At 39.6% G+C, this 15552-nt stretch overlaps 1 protein-coding gene and 1 long non-coding RNA gene across 14 annotated transcripts in view; one reads left to right on the plus strand and one right to left on the minus strand.

Moving 5' to 3' along the window:
* The window catches only part of LOC128256438 (myocyte-specific enhancer factor 2), a 47414-nt gene that overhangs the window by 30343 nt on the left and 1519 nt on the right, over window positions 1–15552 (minus strand). The gene's annotated exons all lie outside the window — the stretch shown is intronic.
* LOC128256453 (uncharacterized) lies at window positions 1982–9777 on the plus strand. Of its 2 annotated transcripts, none has more exons than XR_008267781.1 (3): window positions 1982–2400; window positions 5694–6202; window positions 8810–9777. It is a non-coding gene; the product is annotated as an uncharacterized LOC128256453 (long non-coding RNA). The 2 variants fall into 2 exon arrangements; XR_008267782.1 differs by lacking the exon at window positions 8810–9777 and adding an exon at window positions 6264–6494.

Raw genomic sequence — 15552 nt, forward strand, 5'->3', positions numbered from 1 at the left:
AAAAGGGGGCACAACGAATATTTTTAGTTATATCTCCTGTAGGAACATATAGAACGGAGTTTCGGGACAGAGTAAGCAAAATCATGAAGAGTAGATGGAGTGGGTTCACACCAGAAGGAATATTGAATTTTCCAGCGGAAACGGAAATTGTTCAAGAGCTCTCCCCTCGCCCTCTCAAGTGATTGACGGGTCTCAACCTCCAGTCAGCCCCAAATCCGACCGCATCTTATTGTTTTCCTTGTTGCCACTCTAGCCTAGAGGTATTAGGTGATAAGCTTTGCATGCTAAGCTGCTTTTCTGGGAAAACCTCGAGGGGTTTTCCTCGCTTTTCCCCCCTTTAACGAGAAAGATTTTTTGCTCGTCTTGATTTTTTGCTTACATTCTTGGCTGTAGCTGCTGGCGCCACCTGCTGGGCACTGGCTTAAGCTGCAACTGATCGTGATATTGTCGCCATCTGGCGGGTGATATCCAAAAGAACGACATCTGGCGGCGAACTGGCACAACACTCGCTGGCAACATGTTGCCGGCTTTCTTCAACATGTTGAGTTGCGATTCTTAATTTATTTCTCTTTTCTTTTCTTCGCAAACAGATGTTTTCACTTTATTTTGGGAAATTTCACGACTTATGACAGAAATATTGCACTTTGCTGGATGAAATTATCCGCTCTTGGGGTGTTTAATGGACTCCCATTCACTCACACTGACCGCTGATCGATTGCGATTGTTTCGACTTGTAACGATTATTACGATAAAATGGGAGGACACTAGCGAGACGAGCCGATTGATTCGGATTGAGGATTGGAAATGAAAATATTGTACAAGAATCTATATGTGCGAGGAGGTATAGACGTTTGTATATTTCCTACACTTCACTTTACTGGCGCAGAAAATCGCATATACACCGAGAATGTATAATTATAAATAAATGTTCTATAAAAAACGCTTTTTGTTTCTTCTGCTGCTGTTCCGTTTCGTTTTGCTCGAATCCGTTTTGTTCTGTTCTATACGGTTCAGTTCGGTTCATCTTGCGTTGGTTTGTTTGTTTGTTTGCGTTTGAGCCATTTTAAAATTAGAGGTAACCCGAAATAAGATAATAATGCCGCCAACAAGGCGCAGAAATCATTTTTTGACTAGCGCCCAAAGCCCCATTCTCTGGGGATTCCCCCGCACCGAAATCCACGCCGCAGAATCTCTTTTTGATGAGCTTTCGAGCTAAGCGTCGTCAAAGCGCTCTCCAAGCGATTTAATGGCCTTTTCATGGAAGTGATTGAGTGCTACTGGTGTGTGTGTGTGTGTGTGTTTTCCTTTGTGGGAGTGTGTGCACAAAGGATTTCTTTCGCCGACTTGTGGCGGCTTTCTGCACGGCATCCAAGGATGCCAGAAAACACGGCTGCGTGGGGTACTCTGTGTTTGCCTTTTTATGTTTTGGCAAGAAGAAGCTAATCTGATTATGGCCAAATCGTATTAAGCGGCCAATTATGTATTCAACAGGCAAGCAAAGCGTTTAAATGGAACGTGGCGATGGGTTGGCTACGGAACAGGGACTTACAGTTAGAAGATTGTTTCTTATACTTTTAGAAAATCTTAGGCATATACATATGCCTTTTTACTATTGTTTTTCTTAAAAAAGAAAAAAACTCTAAGCCGAACACAACAGAGCTTATTGTTGACTGCGCTAAACACTGCGCTATTGATGTTACACGATAAATTTGCAGCATAAAATTAGGTTATCCCTTATTAAACAGATTCTTGTAAGAATTTTCATTGATACTTGATAAAAAAATCATTGCAGGAATACGACAATTTGTTTAGCAATTACATTTGTTTTCGTTTTTAACAGAGTTTAGCTATCGACAATCCGATATCCACCGAGGAATCCACAAGACGCGCGCGTTTGACTGCCCGAACGATTTGCTAATAAAGCTCTTAACTCTTTAATCCGACCGATCGGTCGGAAATAAATCGAAAAGCCACACACACAGCGACAGGCAGCCGCACACTGAGAGATATATTTTAGAATTGTATTATTTTTGGGCTTGGTTCGCAGCATTCGTTTTTGATTTGTTTTGTTATTGTACAAGTATTTTGGTCGTCTTCGGCTTCTGTTCAGTGTTCTTTAGTGTTCTTCAGTGCTGTGCTGTTCTGTTTTGTGCTGTTGTGCTGTGCCATGTTGTTGCTTTGACCGGCGATCTCCTTCAACTAAAAGAAAGGAAATTCTGAGCATCTGTTTTCGTTGGCCGCCTGTGCGGCATGGCTGCTGCATTGGAATTGGAAGTGCGATGATTTTTAAATAAATGTTCACTTATATTTATAACCGCGGCCAGGGGCCAAGGGGCAGCGCTTCCCACACACCGAACATCGAACGCCGAACACCTCATGGCCCGCAAAAATATCCACTGGGTATTATAGATATGTATATATATATGGTATCCTCCGCAGATCCCTAACTCTGGGGGTGGCTGGTTAGGCAGCTAACTTTCCCACTCAATGGCCGGCCGCAGAGTATCAGTTAAAATTAGCACTGAAAACATCAATATTTTTACATTTCCCGATGTGCATGATTTCCATGGAATTCCACAAAACAAGGAGTTATTTTTAAAACAGCAGAAGGCAGGGCAGCTAGTGAAATGTGCTGGCTGAGTTGGCAGAATCCGCAAATAACGAATGCCAAACGTTCGATTTTTTGTGTTGACTGTCGGGCAGGAAATCCTTTTAGCCAGCTGAAATTTTGTATGCCAGGAAGAGGTGTCAGCGCTCCTCGAAAACTAGCCATTATTGAAAGCACTCTTTCTCCATCGTGAATTGCATAAAGATTCCACGAAATTTGTGCAGACTCCGGATGGGAATTCCTTTTATGTAAACCACTTCTTGGCCCTTTTGTCACGCGGCCAATAAACGTGTGAACTAAAGTTATGGCCACAAAGGAAGTGCGCCCCCAAGTATGCAATGCTTTTCGGGGAAGGGCCAAAGTTAAATTTAATGCTGCAAAAGTTGAAAAATTAAAGGAAAACTCAATGAGTTCAACGCTGCGAAAAACGCGAGGGCGACGGTGAGAAAAAGCAACTTAATCGCGGGTTACTGTGGCCAATGAAGCGATTCCTGGTCGCACTTACATCCACACACACACACACACACAGTGCCAAAGGAAAACTCACACAGATACTCACCTGCGTTTACGGCTATGGAAAAATGTATATGAGCGTAAAATTTGATTGAAAGTGATGAATTAATGAGGCGTTAAATGATTAAATACGAACAGAATGTTCGCTTTGCGCCCTATTGAACTGGAAGCTTGCGACAGCATTAACAATATCGGACCCAAAGGGTTAGACCCCGCCCCCACAACCACCTAACTCCGCCCACTTGCTGTAATCAATTCAGTGAAGTAAGCGGAGAAGTACCAAAGGCACACCATCATTTTTCAACTGGGTTGAGGCTGGCGATTTAATGAGCGAAATGGTTGTACATTTTCGAAGCAAATAACAAAGAGCTGCAGTAGTTCCAATTTCACTGTTGGCAGCCATAAAATTAGGTAAAGGATTTAGCATAAATTTTATGCTTTAATTTATAAATAAGTCCTAATTTGTTATATCATGCTAGCCACAAAGCACATTTATTTAACAGGATTTCAGTTTCACCATTATTTCCACAGATAAATGAACTTAATTAAAGTTTTCATCGATATCCAAGTTTTAAATTACAGGTACATTTCAGCTTTTACAAGTTCAAAATACATAATTCAATATGTTTTGGTAACTCACGTGTAATTTGCATATTTGCATAATATGCCGTCTGAAACCTTCGCTTCTTTGCAAACCATCATCGTTATTGATGGGCCTTTCAAAAACATATATACCCACAATTTCACCCCCTTTCACAATGTTACTGCGCACGAGAGGCGCATTAAAAACCAATAACTTACATTGCCTGTCAAAACCGCACAGAAAAAGTGGATATAGAAAACATATTTGCATACAAATACACACAGGGACACAAAAAGATATAGCCAATAGGTAACCCGATTCTATGCTGAAGTACCATCAGGTGCTTGGCACCCTTCGAATTTGCCCATTTATGAAGATTGAAGATTGAAAATTGAAGCGTGAAAATCGCACTGCACGGCAGAAGCAGCACGAAAAATTAGCAATTTATTTTTATGGCTAAAAGAAGTAAAACATTTGTGTGTTTTGGTTAGATAAACCAATTTATTTGCCGTTTCCAGGGCATCAACTATTCAAACTGCGTGCGGCGTCAATCAATTGGGCGGAAAAAGGGGAAAGAGTTGGAGAATTTCCGCTGCGACAGTCAGATAGAAGCGAAAAGAATAACTCTGAATGCAAATGCAGTGTTCAGTTGTTGCCGGGCCATAGTAATATAGTCGTGTAGACCACGGCCAAAAAGTCGTGACTCGCCGACAAAACTTCACTTTCGCTATGGCCAGTTTTTCCCATGCAAATGCTAAAAAGTTAGAACGGACAGAGGGTTACGACGGACGTTACGACGGACGTTACGCCATTTGACGCATACAAAATGTCCTTGAAACGAGCTGGTCATAATGCCCTGGTGAATGTGAATGTGAGTGGGTTTGGAATTGGATATGCGATTGAGTCGGGGATTGGGCCTCGCATGGAGGAATGAGTATGTGGCAATCCCTGGCACTGACAGGTGGCAAAATCTGACTTTGACTTTGCCTTTGTGTTTTGCATTCTCGATTCGCGGCGGCAGTTGCAAATTGATAAATAAAGTCGGAAGGTAAATCAACAAGGTAAAGGTAGAGCGACACACCGAAGTGCAGAAACCCTTAGAAATAGTAAATATGATCAAAAAGTTGACCAAAATTGATATGCGCCGTATATTTGTCATATATCAAATGTATGTCTAAGGTATCATATGCATTTTTACTTTATAAAGACGTAATGCATTGTATATAAGGATTTTAAAAAGTACTATATTATTTCCGAACCCAGAAATCACAAACATGAAAAAATGAATAATATCCTAGGTACATATTTTATACCTTTAATGAAGCGTACATTAAAAAAAACAACTATTAGCAAAAGAGAACACTAATAGAATACACATTTAAATACACCTTTGTATATGTTTCTAGTTTATCGCTTACAACTCTTACAATGTTACCCATTTCAACTTGTTAATTTTCTTCACAAACAGTTATCCATCGAAACTAAAATCTACCCATACTGTACTCAGAATGTCGGGTAAGGATTGATTTAAAGGTACTAGACTCAGAAAATAAGCAGGAGGGAACTTCAAGAAAGGTCTACCTTCGGGGTAAATGCCGTCAAATGCAGGCGGAATGTGCATTGCATTCATAATGAGCTTTGACTTTTGGCTTGCGTTTCCATTTCGAGTTTCACTTGCAGTTTCTGTGGAAATGTCGCAGGAAATGGGATTTGTGGTTGTCGTGCGGCTTTCCTTTTGTTTCCAGCGCGGTTTTGCGGCTTTATTGAATCAAGTGTTATGATAAGTATCCCCTACACCATTAGTTTCTAAGAAATGACTGCAGCAATAAGACGAAAAAAGGAATACCCGAAAGTGAACGCCAAAAAGTAGGCAACACTTTCGAGGCTGCCCTCTTGAAACGCTGCCAAAAGCGAACAAAAAAACAATTTAAGAAAAACATATATAGTACCTGTATATAAAACTTTCTCCTATGTTTGTTCTTTTTTTAGATGCTAAATATAGCCGGAAAGTTTAAAGTTGAAGCGTTTCCCCAGCCGCCTTTGTGAAATCCCCCAACTGACGTCAGTGGTTTGGCTACAAAAAGTGCAATATTTGAATATTCAATTAATTTATGCATTACCCCAGACATACACACACACACAGGCGCCCGCAGGAGTAGGTAATTCAAAAATTCCATTGCATACCCCACAGGCGTCGAGTGCAAAAGCACAGATATTTCAGCTCAAGCGCCGGTATGTATGCACTTTTTGAGTGAAAGTGTGGGTGCTTGTTCGAGTGTTGGTCTGGGTATCTGTGTGAGTAGTGGGCACGCACCGCGAAAATGAAAGAGAACACGCCCCCAGTTGGCAGCCAGTGAGCGAATCGACCAACCTAGACCAACCCCCGGTTCAAGTTCAATGCAATCTGCACCCACTGTCGCCGGCGACCTTGAAGACATAACCACGCGAAGCGGCGGAAGGGAAATCTGGCAAACACGCTGGCAGCAATAATGAACACGGTAAGCCAATGCAATTAAAGCTGGCACGTCACAAATTGTTTAATTTGTTGATAATATGCAGGGGATAACGTTTAAAAACAAGCTTTAAAACCAACAATGGATTGCTTAGGGGCACTTTTTTCTCTGTAGCGGAATAGCCAATTATGCCGGGGAAATTGGCGGGAAGCCGGGGAAAACTAAACTAATTCGGTGATATAATATAATACAACAAACAACGTTTGGTTATTTCATTTTCCCTCAACCCTTTTGCCTTGTTTAATTAGTTTATGGATTTTCACAACAAACATGTTGTGCAATGCGAGGAAAATGTGAGGAAACTTAGATAAGCACGGCCACAAGTGCCGGAAAAGCTGAATCACTAAGGCAGGGTGGGTTAAGAATATAAAATTTAGGGAAGGGGTTTCCTTATAGTCATTGCTTTGTAATAGGAAGTTGTGTGGTTTAAAAAGTGCAATGTACTGAATATTAAAAAGTAGAAAGAAATTCTCCAACAAAGTTTAAATAATAAACAGTTTTTTGTCAAAAACCTTTAATAAACATTGCTTACTCTTTCAGGATAAGGTTCGTTTATGAAATCTAATGGATAGAAGGATATTCTTTTTTTACTGAAAATCTTAAGGATTGAATAATGTTTGTTTGCGTTACTTCATCTGGGCGATGGTTGTTTTGTCATCATACGCGTCGTATGCGTAATATTTAGAGTCAATAACAAAGGGAGCAAACAATGGAAAACCAACGAAACAACAACAACAACTCATTTAATCAACACCACAACACACATGAGTGTTTCCAAATGTTGAAAAGAGATAGAGACACTCAACTTAAGTCACGTGTAAATTCCAAATGCTGTAAATTAGCATTTATTGCCAGTGAGACAACTAGAATGAGCAGATAAAGTGATACGGGCCACAGGAATGCTTCGGTAATGTCACCCATACGGTAGGGCCCTCACCCATAGATGCTCTTAGGCAGGCTGCACTGTAACGCAAGCAGAGCAAGCGACAAAAGTGATAAACAAACATGACAAAAAGTCAACAATTCCCGGTTTGAACCGCACACAATCCAATTAGAATTAACTCGGAGAGACACCAAGAGAGCGAGGCTGAAACGGAGAGCGAGATCCCCAGAGAGAGCGTGCCTTTTGCAACAATAATCGCAATCACACTGGGAAAAATCTTATGATTTGGTCATTAGCAAGAATATTGCAAATATAATTTGTTGAAGACTTTGAGCTGGGCTTTTTGATCTCATTCCTAAAGTAGTCTCCGTAAAACACATTTAATTTAATAATACAATAGATAGGGCTTCGAGGCTTGAAATAATTCATTATCATGTATTATATATTGTATTGTTTACCTAAGGTTCGAGTAATAAAAGATCGACCATATAAATTTAGTACTTAAAGGTGGTAGTTATAATCCCCTTTGACAAGGAATAAATTCCAACTCGATGACCAGTTTTGATGATATTTTGCACAGTGCATCAGCGGCGGCTGCATAATGACATCACACCAGCGATAAGAGCGAGATAGCGAGGCAGAACGAGAGGGGCGATCGCGGTATATGACATCAGCGTGTGCACGATTTGTTAACAGTTAAGCGCACGATCGCTGAGGGGGTGCGATATAAAGGGGGGCTGTCGTATTACCACTGATCATAACCGAGCAGGCGCAACTTTCAGTGAATTTTCTGCTTCACGTGCTGAGCGAAAAGATCGACAGAAAAAACTTGAGCCCCGATTTCTGCTGTTCATTTTTCGGACATCGCATTAAGCTTTAATTGACGTTTAACGACTCACGCGTGAAATCTCTTGAGAACCGGTTGCCATCTATTTGTTGTTCTTAGCTAGTATTCCCAGTAACTCTTTTTATTTTTTGGTCGCAAAAAGCCGAAGAGAGAGACAGAGCTAGTGGGCCACAAATCATATAAAACACTTTGTGAACCTGTCGCCTCTAATATTTTCATTATTGATTTATTTGCTTAGCTGCTTTATCATGCCCCACAGCCCCTCTTTTCTCCGCCTCCCTGTGGCATATCGAACCTCTATCTACTCACACACACTCGCGTTTTCGGGGGCCTTGTGCGTAACCATTTTTCGTCATTTGATTAAGATTTTTATTATATTTTTTTGTATTTGTATTTTTTCCATAGCGGCTGCTGCTACCGGAGCTGTGTTGTTTAAAAACTCATTTCTTATGTGATTTCGATGTCAGCTTAACTGTGTTTACTGTATGTTTTCCGTACCGCTCCCGCGTGGATTCTTTGATTTTTTGCCCAATTGACACCTTAATCACTGGGACACGAAGAGCAGCAAATGTCTGAAAGCTGTCAAAGCAAAGAATTTTTCTTGTTTTTTCACTCTTTGTACGCTGATAATTGGGATGCTGTCGCTAGGAAGAATGCGTCATTTGCAACATTGCTGATATTCTGTATTTAAAATATCACAGGCATATCGGGACTTTGTATATTTATGTTGTCTAGGAACCTATTGCATAATAATATCCTCACTCTCTTCCTTAACTGCCCTTAGCTCATTTCATGATATTTTGATCATTTAATCAAGATTTTAGATCTTGGAACATTTAGATAACTTTATTTTCTTTTATAGGGTATCTCCCAGCCAAAAACTCTCAATTTCCGCACTTCAACTTGGCAATGTTTGCTTTGTTCAGTGGAGTCCACTTGAGAGCTTTTCAGACTAAAGAAGATGATTTTGGAGGGTTGTCAAACAGCAGAAGAACTTCCCAATGACGTCAGTACAATAGAGAAGGAAAGCGAGCAGGCTGGAGGGTAAAATAGAGATTAGCCCCAATTCTAAAATACCCACACTAAAAATAGTTATCTCAAGCTAAATCTTGTTATCTCCATTATCTGCCAGACAGATGACCGTTAGCTAAAGCAAAAAAGGAGGAAAATATTAATAATAATAACTGCGAAAAAGAGAATTCTTCCTATTCATTTATAACGGTTAGCCCAATGAAAGCAATTAAATCAAATCGAGCCAAGCCGAGTTCGTTTGGCAAAGATTTTTCAGCAGAGACATGACCATGACGTGGCAAACCGCCACCTCCATCTCTTTCCAACCCTCTATCTCCATCTCTAGCTGTCTCTACGACCTCATCGAATTGCTAATGATCCCAAGGTAATACTTCAGCTGCTTTATTGTTATTTATTTATTTATTCTTTTTTCGATTATAAATTCATAACAAAGAAAAAATTCATATGGAGAGAGAGAGAGAACATTTTGGCAAGACAAATATTTATTTATTTAATTTTTGGATAGTCAAACAATCGTGTTCGCAGCGCACTAGAAACTTATTAACTGAAAAGTCTGAGTACATAGATGAGTTGTAATTTTTATGATTTGATCGAGTGCCCCCGACTCCTTAATGTGTCTCGAGGAATGCCAGCCACAAATGTTTTCGCTTTTTACGCATCAGCACAAATTAAGTCATTTTATTGTTCATTTACATTCGCTTAAACTTTGCCTGATTAAAAAGTTTTGCTTTGTTTTTGCGGCAATTGAATTTGCTCGTAGCAGCAAAACTTTGCGTCCCTTAACTTCAAAGATGTTTGTCAGACAAAAAAAAGTGGCGGGAACTTTTAAAAGAATTTGTTAGAGACTCTTGAACTTACATGTGTCACACTTTATAAAGTTATTACATGATTTGATTGTGTTTCCTTTTTGCAAGATTAAGCAACAAAATTGAAAAATAATTTGTTATCTATTTATTTGGGAAATAATTTTATTAAATGATAAATATGTTTATTTATTAACACAATTGTTAAAACTCATAAGAAATCATATCAAACAAATAATCCCTTATGCAGTAAAGTATTTACAATCGTTGATTCTGAAACTGAAATCGATTCGGCGAGGGCAGCTTTTATAAAAGACGGTATTCTATGTGAACGAAAAGGTCAAATCCTACGATGGTTAAAAGTTGAAGGACTACGGGTCATTGTTAATGTCATCATAAGTGATTTTCCCCAAAGTGTTTCCTTTGAGCGGAATGAGAGCATCTGCTAGGCTCCCAAGCATTTATGGATGACCTATAATTTAGATAATTCATTAGCTTACACACAGGCTATCAACCTTTCCTTCTCTTTCCATTATATTGGGCTATGTCCATTCGAATCGAACTGTTTGTCTGTGCATTGTTTGGTCTCTAATTGTCCCACTATATTTATCCGGTCTAAAATTAGATTCATGAATGTTTATTTGAAGGTTGACCAGTTGGTGGTCAAAAGTGGCATTTTATCCAATACCTTAGACAGGCCCACGAATTTTTGCTTGAGTGTTGTTTGGTGGTAGGTACCCAGGTTATTTGCGGTTCATCCTGCACCATTAACTCAACTAGAGCTAATGTATATGTTCTGTCCGTTTCCCGTTGCTCAGATTCTAATGATCACCCGCCGAGAATCAGACAAAACTGTACCCTGCACACCACACGAATATACACACGCGGAGTGTGCGGAGCGTATTTAAGCGGCTTAATGAACCATTTGGAAACTTTCACAGTCATCAAACATTGCGATGTTGGCGATTTTTGGCACTCAACGCCACAAGTGGAACAAATTAAGTATTTTTTCGAGTTTGTTTTTTTCGCCTTTTGGACCTTTTCTTTTTTGGCTATTTTAAAGGTAAATTTTTCTAAACTTTAAAATAGCAAATGCCCTCACTAAAAATATAAACAAGTTCCTTAGATATTTCTCAACATTTGTATTTAATGAAAAATATAAGTTAGTAAATAATGGTTAATAGATTAACTATTTGAAGATAAAAATGAATATGGCGCCCGAGCAATGATCTTTTGGAACATATTTCTGTAACACCACAAAATAATATGCACTAATAAAGTGATAAGCTTATTTAAGGCTTAGTTAAACATATTACTTGATATTTTCGACTTTTTTCCTTCCTCATCCAGCAGTAGCAATATGTAATACCCTATGTTACTCCCATTCGAGCCATAAAAACCCGTTCAACTAGCTGGTCTCAAGTGATCAATGCCATCAAAAGACAATTACCAGAGCTGGCCAAAAACAGTTCCCTCCCCCTCAGTCCACAAAAAGTTCAAAACCAACGAAACTGCAATACCCAACGATGATGGTAATGATCTGGCAAAAAGAACGAGCAGAAGCAAAGAGGCAAAACCAGACAAGCGGCCCAAACACAGAGCCAAAGATCGGCAATCAAGTGGCCACTTCCATCCATCCATCCATCCATCCAACCATCCAGCAGTTCGTCCACCAATCCCCCCACCGCCAGCTTCTGCAGTGAAAAACGAAACCAAAATCGAAGCGCAAAGCGGCGGGGCGAAAGCTCGACCACAAGCACCTGGCCTAAAAATAGCAACCGCTCATTAGAAATGGCTATAAATAGATGGCGGCATTAAAGCGCGCTAACCTGTGGCACAGTGGAGTGTCGATGGAGTGGAAACCGGAGTTAGAGTCGAAGGCGAAGAGGCTGAGGTGCTACGCATGACGTATACGCACCGTGGTGCAATCTTATGCTGCAATCTGGTTATCTCGCGAATCGCAGTGCTGCTACTGCACCAGTTACGAACTAAACGTGACGACTTTGGGGCATCACAAACAGGTATTCTCCGGCTGGGGGAATTGAGGAATTCCGAGGGGGGAAACCCTACTGGAATATCATGTCCCCACAAAATGGATGTTCTCAAAGAAGAAGCTTGTTAAGAGTTTAAGGAAAATTTAACATAAGGTTAGGAAAACATCACATTCCTGTGATTAGGACATGCGTTACTTTAATGTGATTCCATTAATATTATATGTGTTATGTCAAATTAGTTTTTAAACGTTAATAATTTATAAGTATTAATCTCATCAATCTAAGTTAAGCTAATTATTTAACTTCTTAAAACAGAACTTACAGTTTTAATCCGCTTTAATGCCAACAAACGTTTCACAGAAATGTTTTCCTCGTTTAAAGTGCAACCTGCAGCTTGACCAGAAATTCAAAAAAACTTTTTAGCCGCATCTAACGAGCTCATGAAGCAGCAGACAAGAAAGCATTTCCTGCTGCAATCCCCTGGCAACTTTTAGCGAGCATAATTTCAAACAATTTAGTTAAGTTCCAGTGGCATTTCATGCTGTTAACATAAAGCAAATACACAAATTGCCTAGGGGAATGGAGGTTCTGCCAGGAGGTAGGAAAACCCAGGATCAGGGACACGCGCAATACAAGGACTCGCGCAAGGTAAACGAAGTAAATTAAACAGCGAGAACAACAACTGAAATGCCCTCAGTGGGCGTTGAAAAAGAGCGGAAAAGAGGGCAAAGTGGGGACTCTTAAACAGGCAAAATACGCACAGAAAAAAACAAGACAATCTTACAAATTACCCTACTTTTGGCGCCAAAATACTAGTTTAGGACATAGGTTTTTTAGTATTAATTTCTTACTAAAATTTTTTGGAAAAATGCCACAGCTCCTGTAAAATGTGTTGTTGGGGCTTTAGCGATCATTATTCAGTAATTAAGTGTTTATTAAACATATTGTTCGAAATAAAGAACTTTTTTTAGCAGTGTACAGCAAGGAGAAACAGAGAGCCAACAACAAGCACAATAACGAATAACAAGCCAAAGGCATGCGAAACAGCAAAAAGCAGGAGAAACCCAATAACATAAAAGCAAAAGAATTTTTTGCCAAAGGATGGTGGCCAACCTGCAAAAGAGGGAGGCGAAGGGGAGGGCGGACAAGTAGAAAAACCCGCTTACAGCAGCGAAAAAAATAAGCAACAGCGACGCCAAGCCAACCAACGACCTTGATAAGTTTTACACCGACCGGGAAAGAAGGGGCGGATAGAGAACAGGAGAGCGAGGTCCCATCTAAGGAGCGAGCAAAGAAGGGCGTAGGAGAGAGGCCACCACAATCGATGCCCCCCAATGTGGTGAATTTTGCCACGCGCGAGAGCACTTTCAATTCCGTTCTCTCTCTCTGGCTCTCTCATCAACAAGTGGCCCAGCTGTGAGTGGGCTGGATAAGGGGGAAGTGGGTGGGTGGCGAGGGGAGTTGTACCAGCTCCTTACTCAATCCGTTTTTTGTGTCTGTGTGTCAGAGAGCTCTCTAGTGCTCTCTCTCTCTCGCGCGCTCTCTTTGATAAACAGCCAGTGGTGAGTTTGTTTTCCTCTTTTCCAGCCTGATTATCATATTCTGCGTTTTATTATTGAATTTCTCGAAAATTGTATGCGTGTATGTGTGTGACGCATGTGTAAAGTGCGGGCACAATTTGATAGAACAGCCGCCCACCGCCCCCTTTTCCACCCATTTCACCACCCTCTCCTCCCCCCGCAATAGAAAACAAATTCCGCCAGCTAGTCTGTCAAATATGTTTGTTTTCCTCTCTCCCTCTCTCTCTCCCACAGTCAGCTGCCAAATCAGCTGTCTGATTTAAGGGAAATATATTTAGTATTACTTAACAATCGAAGCCACAAACGGAGAATAGAAAGCGGAAGATTGGAAAACATGTGCATGGAAAATTTCGATCTCCTCTTTTCTTTGGTTAATGGCAAAAAGTGGACTCGCCACATAGCAAAAAATACAAGAGGCAAAACACAAATTGCAGAACGACAACCACAACAGCAACTGCCTCCATTGTAGTTACCTGCAACGTGCCTGAAATTTCAAAAATGCAATATCAAAATCAACGCGGAACCAGAAAGATAGAGTACTTTCGGAAAACGAAACTGGAGATACCCTTTATTCTTTTCACATCTAATAGGTTTAGGAAGATTACATGTTTAGATAACTTTGTAGGACCTCACAAGACTTAAAATAACCTTTTACATTAACAACTAAAATTGTACAACACAATATCAGAGATGCTGGTTTATACCTCAAATTCAAACCCATTAACATTTACCAGCAATTTGTTTTTCTGAAATTAGCTATTATTTTTAAAGAGTAAAGCCAAAACTGAAAAGTGTGAAAAGTGACAAACATTTATTATAAGGCAACTTAGATTCAAGTCAAACATAGTCTAAGTAAATTTGTTACAGATCTTTGTCCTTGACTTCATTCTATGGAATATAGAGTTTATCAGACTCTCTTCTGCTTTGCAAAACTTGTGATTGCAACAATAAGACCTTTTGCTAGAGTATTTCAAGCGCCGTGCTGCACTTGCAACTGCCAAACGAAACGAAACCGGACTCAACTGGACGCCCGCCCCTTGCACACACACCCATTAAATGGTCGCACACACTTACCCAGCAACACACACGATCTTACACACACTATATAGACGACGCCTAGTTGAGCATTTTGAACGACAACTACAGCCGACAAGCCATAATTAATCAGGCCTGGCCGGCTATATTTTACAAAAGCGAAGCGAAAATTCCTCAACGGCTTCCAAGTCGAAGTTGTAGCAGCAGATCCTTAACTCAAAAATGTTTCCACTTTGTTGCCATTTTGCCAATTTGACCTTATCAATTCTAACCAATAACACGTGCATTTCCCTGGCAATTGCTGCGTTCCATTTGGCTGAGTCAATCGCATACTTCCTAATCACAAACAAAATTCTAACAAATCGGTAAAAACTTGTTTCTTTCCATCGCAACATTAAATCGCATATTTTTACAAATTATATTAAAGCTCCTATAAATGTGTAAATACATACACACATGGATTATTAGAAGTTGGCGACGGCAACAACAAAACAGCCAATCTGAATTTTTTGTGTACTTTGAAAACTTGTTTTATTTATTTGCTTTTTGTTTGTTCTGCCGTTTGCTTGTAAGCTTATTGAACAATTATATTATGGCATACGAAATGACAATAGCTCAATAAGCTATGTTTGCATGTGCTAACAGGCAAAAAGGGTTGTTAATAACTTGGAGAGTTTACGTTAAGACTCTTAGGTATAAGGATTTAACTGTCATATTATATTTCCTGGCTAAGCTAGGAGTGCAGACCTATTGCTCTTCAATATCAATACAATTGGTTCTTAAATGGAATTTTCCATTATCTTCAGAGCAAAAGGCTATAAAATAATTATGTATCCTGATGTCTATGGGATATTTAATGTTTGTAACACGTTTTGTAAAACACTTTTAAGTGAACTATTCTCTGCTACAGGTAACAAATTATAGTTCATAAAAAGTTCTTTAATAATATGTGTAAGTTCATCACAAACGACTACATTCAATTGTTTGTTAAATGAAAATCAATTAAAAACCTTTCTGAAACCAACTAAGTATTCCCTAAAAGTAAGGCATTAATATTAATAAACAAATAGGGAAGAGAATCATACAGAAATATTTTTTGTTTTACAAATTTGTATGCTTTTCTTTTTTTCAAATTATTTATATAATTTCGTAGTCAATATT

Source organism: Drosophila gunungcola (genome assembly GCF_025200985.1).
Source record: "Drosophila gunungcola strain Sukarami chromosome 2R unlocalized genomic scaffold, Dgunungcola_SK_2 000020F, whole genome shotgun sequence".
NCBI lineage: Eukaryota > Metazoa > Arthropoda > Insecta > Diptera > Drosophilidae > Drosophila > Drosophila gunungcola.